The sequence below is a fragment of the Paroedura picta genome, chromosome 4 (genome assembly GCF_049243985.1).
Source record: "Paroedura picta isolate Pp20150507F chromosome 4, Ppicta_v3.0, whole genome shotgun sequence".
In the NCBI taxonomy this organism is placed as follows: Eukaryota; Metazoa; Chordata; class Lepidosauria; order Squamata; family Gekkonidae; genus Paroedura; species Paroedura picta.
In genome coordinates, this window is record NC_135372.1 from 135853664 (window position 1) to 135866030 (window position 12367).

The 12367-nt window shown below is 48.3% G+C and overlaps 1 long non-coding RNA gene across 1 annotated transcript in view; it reads left to right on the plus strand.

The window, feature by feature from the left end:
• The window catches only part of LOC143836894 (uncharacterized), a 35629-nt gene extending 23499 nt beyond the window's left edge, over window positions 1–12130 (plus strand). The window contains exons 2-3 of the long non-coding RNA XR_013230821.1: window positions 4958–5069; window positions 11745–12130. This is a non-coding gene — a long non-coding RNA (uncharacterized LOC143836894). The remainder of the gene's footprint in view (window positions 1–4957; window positions 5070–11744) is intronic.
• The last annotated feature ends 237 nt before the right edge of the window (window positions 12131–12367 follow it).

The following is a 12367-nucleotide window of genomic DNA, read 5'->3' on the forward strand; positions in this document are numbered from 1 at the left end:
ACAGTGAGAGCAGTTTCTCAGTGGAACAGGCTTCCTGGGGAGGTGGTGGGTTCTCCATCTTTGGAGATTTTTAAATAGAGGCTGAATAGCCATCTGACAGAGAGGTTGATTCTGTGAAGGTTCAAGGGGGTGGCAGGTGACAGTGGATGAGCGAAAGGGTTGTGAGTGTCCTGCACAGTGCAGGGGGCTGGACTAGATGACCCATGAGGTCCCTTCCAACTCTGTTACTCTAAGATTCTATGATTCTACAAGCTAGGAATGATGGGCCCTTAACAGGGTTCTGATTATTTGTACTAAAATGAACTTTCTCCTCTAAAACGGCCCCCGTAACTAAACGCAAAATAAAACCCTGGTTAAGCTGATGCGCCTTTCCAGAGCCACAAAATCCCTGTCTAGAAGGGGTGTGAGTGTCCTGCATAGTGCAGGGGGTTGGACCCAGGAGGTCCCTTCTAACTCTATGATTCTTTGATCTGGAAAGGCACAGTTCAGCCACCCTTGATCTAAAGCCAGCTGGGTGTACTGATTGAGAGAGGCAGGTTCTAAGCTGGAGAGTTGAGTTTGATTCCCCGCCCTTTCATGTGCAACCAAGTGGGTGACCTTAGACCAGTCACAGTCCTGCTAGAGTTGTTCTCCCAGAGCAGTCGTGTCACAGCTCTCTCAGCGCCACCTACCTCATGGGGTGTCTCTTGCAGGGAGAGGATAGGAAGGGGATCGCAAGCCACCCTGAGACACTTTCTGGTAGCGATATGCAGGATATAAAAACCGACTTTCTCTTCTAAGTGGCCGAATGGATTGTAGCTTTGGAAATGATAGTTTTTTTCTATCGATGGCTCCTTCGGTGTAAACAGAATTAAATGCAAATATATGCTGTGCCCCCCCTCTAAAAAAAACCTTAGCACAGCAAATCTGTCCTGACTGCTGTCTTTCTACTTGCGGGGAGCTTTTCCTCACATGAAACCAGTGGAATTTTTCATGTCCTTTCTTTCTTACCATTTTTCATGTCCTTTCCTTCTTTTTTTAAAAAAAGATACCGGTGTAGTTTAAACCAAGAAAGGCCATCACATTCATCAGGTGACCTCGCATAAAATATGACACAGTAGTATCTTCCACGAACTATTTCAGGCACGGCGTGGCATAAATCCAACATTGGCTCCATTACAGCCAATTAAAACCCCCCTATTTCAAAGTCATTTTTCACCTTCGGTGAAGTTAAACATAGTTTAAACCTAACATACTTTATCCTACCATAATGTGGAATTAATGAGCTTAATGTCTGGATATGGAATTCATAATCCTTTCTTTTGATTTCTAGGGGGGGGGGAATTCCACTGTCAGGTTGGTTTCTCTCTTTTGCCACAGAATCGAGTCAATGCTAGACTGGGCCCATTCCGCACACATAGGATAATGCACTTTCAATGTGCCTTGGCAGCTGGATGTTCCTGTGCGGAACAGGAAAATCTACTTATAAAGTGCAAGGAAAGTGCATTATCTATTGTGTGCAGAATAGGCCCAGGCCAGGTGTTACAGGACTCGAACCTAGCTCTTTTACAGCAGATCAACGTGGCTACCCTCCGAAAGAATTCAGTAAGCTAGCCCAGTTGATATTATGCACTTCCCCACCTTGACCTGTCTTATATCAGGCAAAACAGGGCCTGCCAAATGCATCTTGTGAGCCCTTGTATCATTGGCTGAGTGACAGTGATGTCACGGAATGGTGGCTGCTGGCAAGAGAAAGCTCACTCATGGAATACTCACAACAGTTGAATTTATGGGAAGAAAGTGAAAGGTCACTTGGCTAAGAAAAACATGGAGGCTAGAAACAGACTAGCTGGGCTAACATTGTTGGCATGGTTTGCATAGCCCACCTGAGACCCCACAGCTGACTCTTGGCTTATCTATTTAACTCCCAAGAGAAAGTACATTGAAAGAACAGAGTCCTCTTGGTAAGCTTCCATAGCCTGGCCGCAACAAAACGCCTGGGGGGAAACTCCATCCTGCAGGCCCTGCGGAACTGTTATAGCTCCGTCAGGGTCCTCAGCTCTCCCAGGAGCTCATTCCTCCAGGTCAGGGCCAGGTCTGAAAAGGCTGTGGCTCTGGTTGAAGCCAAGTGCACTTCCTGTGGGCCAGGAACCACCAGCAGATTAAAACCCACATAGCAAAGAGATGTGCAGGAGGGGGTCATAAAGAGACAGGCGGTCTGTCAAATACGCAGGGCCCAGCCTGCAGATGGCCTTAAGGGTAAATACCAAGACCATGAGCTCAATCTGGTACCCAACTGGCAACCAGTGCAGCTGCCTCAGCATTGGCTGGACATGGGTCCTCCAAGATGATCTAGTGTGGACCATCGCAGCCGTAATTCCTGGGTCGAAGACCAGGAAAGGCCTGCATGGAGAGAGTTACAAAAATTTAATCTGGAAGTGACTGTTGCATGGATCACTGTCGCCAAGTGCTCTGCGGAGAGGTGGGGTGCTGGTAGCCTGGCCTGGAGTAGATGGGAAAACACCATTTGGGCTACTCTAGTGATCTGCATCTCCATAGACAAGGAGGCGCCAATGATCACCCCCAGGTTCCTTGTGTTAGGCACAACCTCAAGCTGCGCCCCATCCAGGAGAGAGATTTAGGATCCCTTTCCCTCTGCCTGGCAAGTGACTGGCTGTCAGTGCATAGATCTACAGGCGCCTAGATGAACAAGAGAACAAGAGGTCGGCCTCACTTGGACCGTTTACGCACTGGGAACTTCACCGCCCCAGCTCCTGTGCAGGAGCACAAATCAGGAACGGATGAGGCTCGCCTGGCCAAATGCTCCCTCATGTGGGTGCAGAAAGAGGTGGGGCAACCTGCCACGACTAAAACTCCAGCCTGCACCCCGGCATGAAACCTCCAGTGCATAAACGGTCTTGCTGTCACTTGCTTGGTGCCCTCACTTCCCGCCACACTTTGCCATTCGTCAGGTTCCCCAGTTGTGTGCATCAGATTCAGATACCAAACATGGGGTCATGGTTAAAAGCGGCAGGTTTGATTCTCCGCTCCACATGCAGCCAGCTGGGTGACCTTGGGCCACTCAGAGTTCTCTCCGAGCTCTCTCAGCCTCACCTCCCTCACAGGGTGTCAGTTGTGGGGGGAAGCGATTGCTTTGAGTCTCCTTTGGGTCGTAAAAAATCAGGGAACAAAAGAATCGCCTCTCTTCTCTACGTTCCCTGACATCTCTTCTGTGTTGAATATCTTACCAGACATTTGATACTTCCCTCCGTGGCCCTCATGGGTCTCTTATCCCCTGGACATGCGCATGTAACTCCCAGCGCTGTCAATGAGAATTGCATGTGTTCAGTCAGGGGAGGAAGTTTCCTCACGGTTTCCACAGCCCGATTCATTATCTTGGAGCAGGCTGTTCGCCTGGTTTCTCATCTTTTTTGATCTTTCAATTCTCTCGAGTGTGGTCTAATGTAACAAGCTGGCTCTCCGGAGGAATGGTCTCATTCTTCAGACATTTAGGAAGTTGATTTAATGTGCACATGTACATTCTTTTAAAGGTTGTCAGCTAGCCAGCAGGGCCTTTTTTCGCCTGAGAGCTAAAACAGCACTTGGCGAGTTTTCCTGTCTCCTTTCATGTGGGAATCCTAAGGCCTGTTCAAGGGGCAGGGCCAAAAGAGCAGGGCTTTTGGAAACCAGTGCCCTCTGTGGTTCCACGTTTCTGCATTGAACAGAACAACTTAAAAAAAAAAAGATTTTGTTGGAGCAACAGCTATGTGGTCTAGGAATCTTCTCAAGGGCCAGCGTTGTGTGGTGGTCAAAGAATGGGAAACACTAATCTGGAGAACCAGGTTTGATTCCTCCATCTTCCACACGCAGTCAGCCGGGAGACCTTAGGATCACAGAATCATAGAGTTGGAAGGGGCCATACAGGCCATAGAATCACAGAATCATAGAGTTGGAAGGGGCCATACAGGCCATAGAATCATAGAATCATAGAGTCGGAAGGGGCCATACAGGCCATAGAATCACAGAATCATAGAGTCGGAAGGGGCCATACAGGCCATCTAGTCCAACCCCCTGCTCAATGCAGGATCAGCCCTAAGCATCCTAAAGCATCCAAGAAAAGTGTGTATCCAACCTTTGCTTGAAGACTGCCAGTGAGGGGGAGCTCACCACCTCCTTAGGCAGCCTATTCCACTGCTGAACTACTCTGACTGTAAAAATTTTTTCCTGATATCTAGCCTATATTTAAACCCATTACTGCGTGTCCTCTCCTCTGCAGCCAACGGAAACAGCATCCTGCCCTCCTCCAAGTGACAACCTTTCAAATACTTAAAGAGGGCTATCATGTCCCCTCTCAACCTCCTTTTCTCCAGGCAGAACATTGGGCTAGTCACTGATCTTGGGCTAGTCACTGTTCTCTTTGAGCGCTTCTCACAGATCAATTCTCCTAGAGCAGTGGTTCTCAACCTCGGGGTTGGGACCCCTTTGGGGATCGAACGACCCTTTCACAGGGGTTGCGGCAGGGCCGGGTGGGCGCCATCCACACAACGGCCTTGCGGGGTAGATCGAGATAGAGCGTTTGTCTGTCTGGAGCAGCAGAAAAGAGCGTTATCGGCATGGTGGGACAAGAGGCAGAACCGAACTGAGAAACCCCGGGGGAAAAAACTAATTTATATACAATTGTGAACAATGGATCTTCACGCCATTGGTCAGTTTTGGTTTAATTTCTATTAAAGAACACTTGCCTAGTTTTATGGTTGGGGGTCATCACAACAGGAGGAACTGTATTAAAGGGTCATGGTGTTAGAAAGTTGGAGAACCATTGTCCTAGAGCTCTCTCAGCCCCATCTCCCTCACAGGGTGTCTGTTGTCCAGAGGGAAGGGGGGGGGAGATGTTTGCAAGCCATTTTGTGACTCCTTTGGTAGTGAAAAGCAGGGTATAAAAAACTAACCTCCTCCTCCTCCTTCTCCTCCTATCTAGATCCAGTGATCAAATAGATCAGTTGAACCAAGTGGCACCTTCAAGGCCAACCAAGTTCTGTTCAAGGCAGAGGCTTTCAGGTGCATGCCCATTTCTTCACCTGAATCTATCTGTGAGTACCCACCTCCATCAACCTGCTGTAGATGTTACGGGATTCAAAAGCACAATGTTATTTCAGAGGTATTAAAATCCTGACTTTCATTGGAAGGACCAAACTGGATCTTGACAGAAGGGATGAAATAATAAATCAGTATAATCGAAGTATCTTGCTGAAGATGGATGAAGGAATCTTCCAAGGTCACAGGAGAGCTGGATGGCTCTGCAGGACTATGAAACCACATCTTCCAGGATCATCCCATATGTTACCCATGGTCCAGGAATGGTCCCAAAATATTCTATCCATAGCCCTAGATGGTCTCTAAGTCGTCCTGGTGTTACTGAATTTTTTCATTAATTCCCAAACTCTAAATTCTGACTGATATTCTCGTAACAGATGTGTGGTCTAAAGCCTAGATCAGGGTGACCAAACCGTGGCTCTCCAGATGTGCATGGATTACAATTACTATGAGCCCCTGCCAGCATGCCTGGTGGCAGGTGCTCATGGTAGTTGTAGTCCGCAGACATCTGGTGAGCCAAAGTTCGGCCACCCTTGGCCTAGATTGTTTGATATAGCATGAATCTATGAGGAAAGAGCATTTAGATGGCAGAACCCCGGATAAGCTAACATTTCTCAGCCTCATTTCTTTGTGTGTAAAATGGAGGAGACAGTGGCCTACCTCAGAAGGGTGTTGTGTGAACAATCACAATAAAGAATGGGGGGGGGGATCCCATCTGTCTCTCAAATTGCCTTCCTCCAATGGAAGACAGTCTCCTTAGGTCAGAGGAAAGCTTCAAATACAAGTCAATATTAATATTTTAACAGGAAGGAAGGAAGGAAGGAAGGAAGGAAGGAAGGGAGGGAGGGAGGGAGGAAGGAAGGTGCAATGTACAGAATAGTAGAGGGAAGGAAAGGGAAGGAAGGCAGGCAGGCAGGCAGGCAGGCAGGCAGGCAGGCAGGAAGGAAGGAAGGAAGGAAGGAAGGAAGGAAGGAAGGAAGGAAGGAAGGAAGGAAGGAAGGTGCAATGTACAGAATAGTAGAGGGAAGGAAAGGGAAGGCAGGCAGGCAGGCAGGCAGGCAGGCAGGCAGGCAGGAAGGAAGGAAGGAAGGTGCAATGTACAGAATAGTAGAGGGAAGGAAAGGGAAGGAAGGCAGGCAGGCAGGCAGGCAGGCAGGCAGGCAGGCAGGCAGGCAGGCAGGAAGGAAGGAAGGAAGGAAGGAAGGAAGGAAGGAAGGAAGGAAGGAAGGAAGGAAGGAAGGAAATTTGCTCAGTGGAATGGTACAATTGGGTCTGTCCTGACATCCTGGGCTGCACAAGCTTAAAGTGCCACATCATTTATGGAATAATGAATATTTTTATTAGTGCTGCCCCCAATTAAGTTTTTTTTTCACTTGATTAAGCACCCATCATTAACCAATTAATTAATCTGTTCAGGGTGAACCCACTTGCATCTTACCAGGTGCCTTTCCAAGATACCGAAGGAGGCACGACAGAGCTTGTGGGTTGTTAATTGGTAAGGCATCACTCACTTGTTAGAAGAACAGGAATCTAGAGGGGAGGGGGAGATTGTTCTTCTAGACTTGCTCCAGTAACAGGCTTGAATCAAAAGAGCCTTCCGGCCCAATTTTACCCAGAAGTCCGAGCCTTTGGGGAGGGCCCTAGCTCAGCCAGCATTAGATCCTGTTCGTTGTATGCCAAACGCTCCCAGGTTCAATCCTGGCCCCCATCTCCAATTAAAAAGATCTCACATCATAGGGCGAGGGAAGAGCGGTTTCGGCTGAAACACTTGGGGAGCGGCTGTCAATCAAAGCAGACAACAGTGAGCTCTCTCCCGTGTCTCAGTTGAAGGCAGCTTTGCTGGGATTTACTCTCCGGTAAGCACACGTCAGGCTGCCGCAGAGACAGATGTGCCCCCTTAGCTTTCCGATTATAGTCGGCCCGCCCTGTTTCATCAGCCAAAGCTTGATTTGATTAACTTGTCAGTTAAACTGATTTAGAGCTCTGCAGCCCCCAATTTCCACATTTCTATCGACCTCTCCCTGGCATAAATGAAATGGACCGAGCAGAGAAGGAACTCGAGAGGCATCTTGAGAATGTGGGTTAAGCTGCGGATCAGCAGGGGGGCTTGGCGCATGCCGGGGCTGCTGCAGGTCTCCTGCAGCATGAGCACGCATTTCCACCCTCCTTGCACTGGAGCCGAAGGAGATTACCAGGGCACAAGCAGACACGCGTTACAAAGATCACGGATTCCCGTCTGGACGCACCAGGCAGGCCGTGTGCATGCACAGCCCTGATTGTGATAGGGCCTATAATATTAGCATTTTGAAAGGGTGGGGTTAACATAACAGGTCTCCCCGCTCCCACCTTTTAAAATGTAGCACAGGGCAGGGAATTTGGGAATGGCTAAACCAGTGGTTCTCAACCTGGGGGTCGGGACCCCTTTGGGGGTCGAAGGACACTTTTACACGAGTTGCGTCGGGGCAAGCAGCTTGGCCGGGGGAGCACCATCCACACAACAGCCTTGCAGGGTAGATCGAGATAGTGTTCATCTGTCTGGAGCAGCATAATTTTATGGTTGGGGCTCACCACCACATGAAGAACTGTATTAAAGGTTGAGAACCACTGGGCTGAACTGAGAAAAGTTGAATGGTTACATCCTCACAATATGTATGAGGGACTGCACATGTGTACAGTTTGCCTTTTAAAGATGAAGTGTTGGAGTAAGCATCTCAGCATACTTGGGCACTACATCACACTAAGGCAGGGATTCCCAACCAGGGTATAGTCTGCACGGAGCTTTTTACCCAGTCCTAGTTTGAATGAATCCATCCCATCTACACTGAATTCAATTTGCATTTTGGTTTTGGGCACTTTAAATTTTCCCTCTGCAACATGCATGATTGATTCGTGGTGACCCTACCTTTCCCTCGTGATATCCTGGAGTTAATATAATCCTCGATATTTCAAAAACTGTCATGAGTAAATGGACAGCTCTCTGCTCGTTGCGAGTTAACTTGCTGCCTCCAATGCTGTAGCAAAACAGTCTTCCCTGATTGGCCAGGGCATGAGTTCAAAGTCTTCCTGGTTCCCGGTTGCAAGGCTTGTCTTAAAGTGACTGCGCTCCAGAAGCCCTAACTTCTCTCAGCAGGGATTTGACTCTTAGCTTCACCCCCCCCCCTCCTCTGCTGTCTCCAATTCTATTCTCCCCCCTCCCACCGCCCCATTCAATAAAAGAAAGAGGCTCCTGCTGTGCTTGGCTTCCCCCCCCCCCACTTCTGAGCTTCCCCAATGAAGTGCAGAACTCTTTCTGTTTCAACTGGAAGCGGGGGTGGGGGGATAGAGGAAGACCCGAGTTCAAATCGATCTGAATTCAGCAGGATCCACAACAGTATAAACAAAGTAAGTGTAGAATCAGCCCAGAGGTCCAAGACCCCAGGAGTCCTCAGGAGGGGATCCGTGGCTATTCCCCTCCTGCCTTGATATCCCTGGTCACAATCTAGGGAACCAGCCATAGCTCTCTCCCACTCAAGAATGCATGAGTTCCTTCATGGTTTCTGGGAGAGGGCGGAGCCTGTATGCTTACTCCTGCCTCCTGTCTCTCCCTTCAGTTGTCCTCAACCCTGGAGATGATCGCCTCCTTCATGCGGGGTGTTGTTATCATACCTTAACATCATGACATATTTCTGATTAGGCATTAGAATTGTGTGGAATGGGTATTTCTCCCCACCGTTGCAATTAGACCCAGTATTCATTTGTTTATTTCTTTTATTTATATACTACTTTTCACCCCAATGGGGACCCAAGTCAGCTTGCGTTGTTCTCCCTGCTTTTTAATGTCACAACAACAACCCTGCGAGGGAGGTTAGACTGAGAAAGTTTGATTAACCGGAGATCACCCAAGGTTTGATTCCCCGCTCCTCCCCCACATGCAACCAGCTGGATACACTTGGCTTCGCCACAGCACTGATAAAGCTGTTCTGGCCGAGCAATTTCTCTCAGAGCTCTCTCAGCCTCACCTCCCTCACAGAGTGTCTGTTTTGGGGAGAGGAAAGGGAAGAAGATTGTAAGCTGCTTTGAGACTCCTTTGGGTAGAGAAAAGTGGCATATAAGAACCAACTCTTCTTCTTCTTCAGTAATCTCAGAGCTCTCTCAGCCTCACCTCCCACACAGGGTGTCTGTCGTGGGGAGAGGAAAGGGAAGGCAATTTTAAGCTGCTTTGAGACTCCTTCGGGTAGAGAAAAGTGGCATGTAAGAACCAACTCTCCTTCTCTTTCTCCTTTTCCTCCTCCAAGGCCCGGATCTGGTCTAAAACCAGGAATAAAAAAGGCAAAAATCAGTAAGGAAGAAAAGACCAGTCCCTGTCTTTTTCCTACTAAGACCAACGGCAGTTCCAGTGGAGCGGAATATCTATCAGGGAAAAAGTGCTGGCTAGCTTTTGTTTTCTTTCTTTAAAAGGGATAATTCGCTTTTCTTCCTCACAGGACCCCAAGGGAGGGGGGGAGGTTAGACTTAATCCACCTCCCTTGTGGCACCATGGCCTTCCCCCAAACTTGGAGCTTCCCTCAGCCGTTCTAAAAGGCTGAAGCAAGTGAAAAGGAAAAGAGATCCAAGAAAATTTGGCCCTGACGGAAGGACGCATTGTGTGCTATATTGGGATTGCTCCCGTTTTCCCAAGACCCTGCTCCAAGCCTTCCGCCGGCAGTCTGATCTATAGAAACGGAACGGGCCAAGCTAGCCCCTTCCCGCCTTTTCCCCCATGCCAAAGGAAATGTTGCCGCTTCATTTCTGGGGACCAGGCTGCTTGTCAAAGGAATGGGAAGGGGGCCAGTTTTTTAAAGGGGGCTGGCGGCTCAGTTCCTTCTCCGTTGCCAGCCATCTCTGAGTCGCTTTTGCCAAGGCTGAGGCCAGAGATCCCAAAGCAGCTTTGGCGGAAATGGGAGAGAGCATCCAAACATATTGCAAAGGGAATGCTGGCAGCGGACAGATGCTGGCCAGAGGCAAAATCGGTGGCCACGGTTTAGAAGACGGACAAATGGAACGTTCAAAGAACCCCACGCTTCATGACGGGACCACATAAAAACATTGAATACCCTACTGGAAGTCTTCAAGCAGAGGTTGGATGCACACTTTTCTTGGATGCTTTAGGATGCTTAGGGCTGATCCTGCGTTAAGCAGGGGGTTGGACTAGATGGCCTGTATGGCCCCTTCCAACTCTGTGATTCTATGATTCTACCCTGCTTTTCAGCTGTCTGATAGGGATGTTCTACGATCGAAATCGGAGTGAAAGGACACTTTATTTTTTGGATTTACACGTAGCCTTTTCTGTCAACTGCTTCGGCTTTCCAGCCTCCAGGGGAGAGCTGGGGATCTCCTGGAATTACAGCTCATCTCCTTCCAGATAACAGAGATCATCTCTCCTGGAGGAAATGGTCAGTCAGAAGATAGATTGTATGGCACTGTTCCCCACTGAAGGCCCTCCCCACCCTCTGCAGGCTCCACCCCTGAAGTCACCAGGTTTTGCCCGACCCAGAGCTGGCAACCCTAGCCTCTGGAGTTCAAAGCAGCTGGGAAGCTTTGCAAAGTTGCGAAACCAAAACAGAAAGGGGAAGGAAAAACTTCAGCCAAGAAAAAAGCAGGTAGCCAAGAAGGATGGGGAAAGGCCTAATGACAGAATGAATACTAATGGCATAAGTCATCATTGACTTATGGCAGGGGTAGCCAAACTGCAGCTAGCTCTGCAGATGTCCATGGACAACAATTCCCATGAGCCCCTACCAGCACCATGCTGACAGGGGCTCATGGGAATTGTAGGCCATGGACATCGGGAGGGCCACAGTTTGGCCACCCCTGACTTATGGCGATCCCATCAGGTTTTCATGGCAAGAGGCATTCTGAGATGGTTGGCCACTGCCTGCCTCCTTATCACATCCCTGGTTTTCCCTGGAGGCCTCCAATCTACACACTTGCCAGGGACGATTCTGGTTAGCTTCTGAGATTTGATGAGATCAGCCTAGCCTGGGCTATCCAGGTCAGAGCAATAATGGATCATTCATTCATTCATTCATTCATTCATTCATTCATTCATTCATTCATTCATTCATTCATTCATTCATTCGTTTTCTTTATATACTGCCCTCCCCAAAGGTACATAAGTTAAAGTAACACAACTTTAATTATATTACAATTATTTTTTAAAGTTATTAAAAGAAAGCATATTTCAACCTCAAGGCCTTCCTCCGTGGGACAGATTGTTCCACTATAAACCATAGCATGAAATTATACAAAACAAAATTCCTGCCCTAAGCTTTAAAATAAAGATACACACAAGAAAGAGCTTTATCAACTAGATCAGCATTTCTGAACATTTCTATCATTGAAAAAGCCCTGAAACTTTGAGAAGCTTTGAGAAACCCCAGAAGTGGCACAATTGTGCAGAATATGGTTGGGAAGCAGAGCTGTAGACACGCCCACCTGGGGCCCCTCCCCTTCCCATCTCCTCCAGCCCATCACTGGCCATTTTGGGAGGGGGAGAGGGTTATAGGATGGGGGAGACTTGCCTGAACTAGACAATCCCCTTTTTGCTATGGGAACAAATTGGGGCCATAAAAAATCATTTTTTCAGATGCTGAATCCTAGCTTGGTGGTGCGTACAGTCATACATAACCTGTTATGTTTCATTCTCTTATTAGGCCCTTCACCGACCTTTTTAGCAACACGCTTTGCCAAAGTATCAGAGGAGCAACCAAGATGCTAAAAGTGAAGGCGGGATGTGGGGAATCTCCTTTGCTTGGCTACGACTGACAAACTCTTTTCGGAAGCGCCGTACCTTGCTGCCAGATCAGAGACCCATTTCAAATATGTTGAAGGAAGTCTGTTTTTTGTCTTCATCTGCTCTGCCTTCTTCTCCTCCCCCCTCCTTCACAGAGTCTCGTGGTGTGAAACAATACGGGTAAAACTAGTCATGCTAATAGTCATTGGAGAGGGGATTCACGCAGAGCAACAGCTGTAGTCCAGCCAGAGTCAACAATTCATAGGTGTTCGCGGGAGAATTCTCGCTCACGCTTGGCTCACACAAATCAGCCTTCTAAAAAAAAAAAAATACTTGTAAAAACAAGGTTGCCCCACGGAGCTCTTTATATTTTCTATAGCAACAGCAGCAGCTGGACCAAAAAAACATCCATGGCAACGCTCCATCCAAATATTTGGACTCAAGAGGAAGCTTCAGGGAGACCACATTTAGGCCATTTCTCAGAGTAGATTGCAGCGTTTTTCTTTCTGGTGGGTCTCAACGGTGAGGCTCCTTGCAAACTTA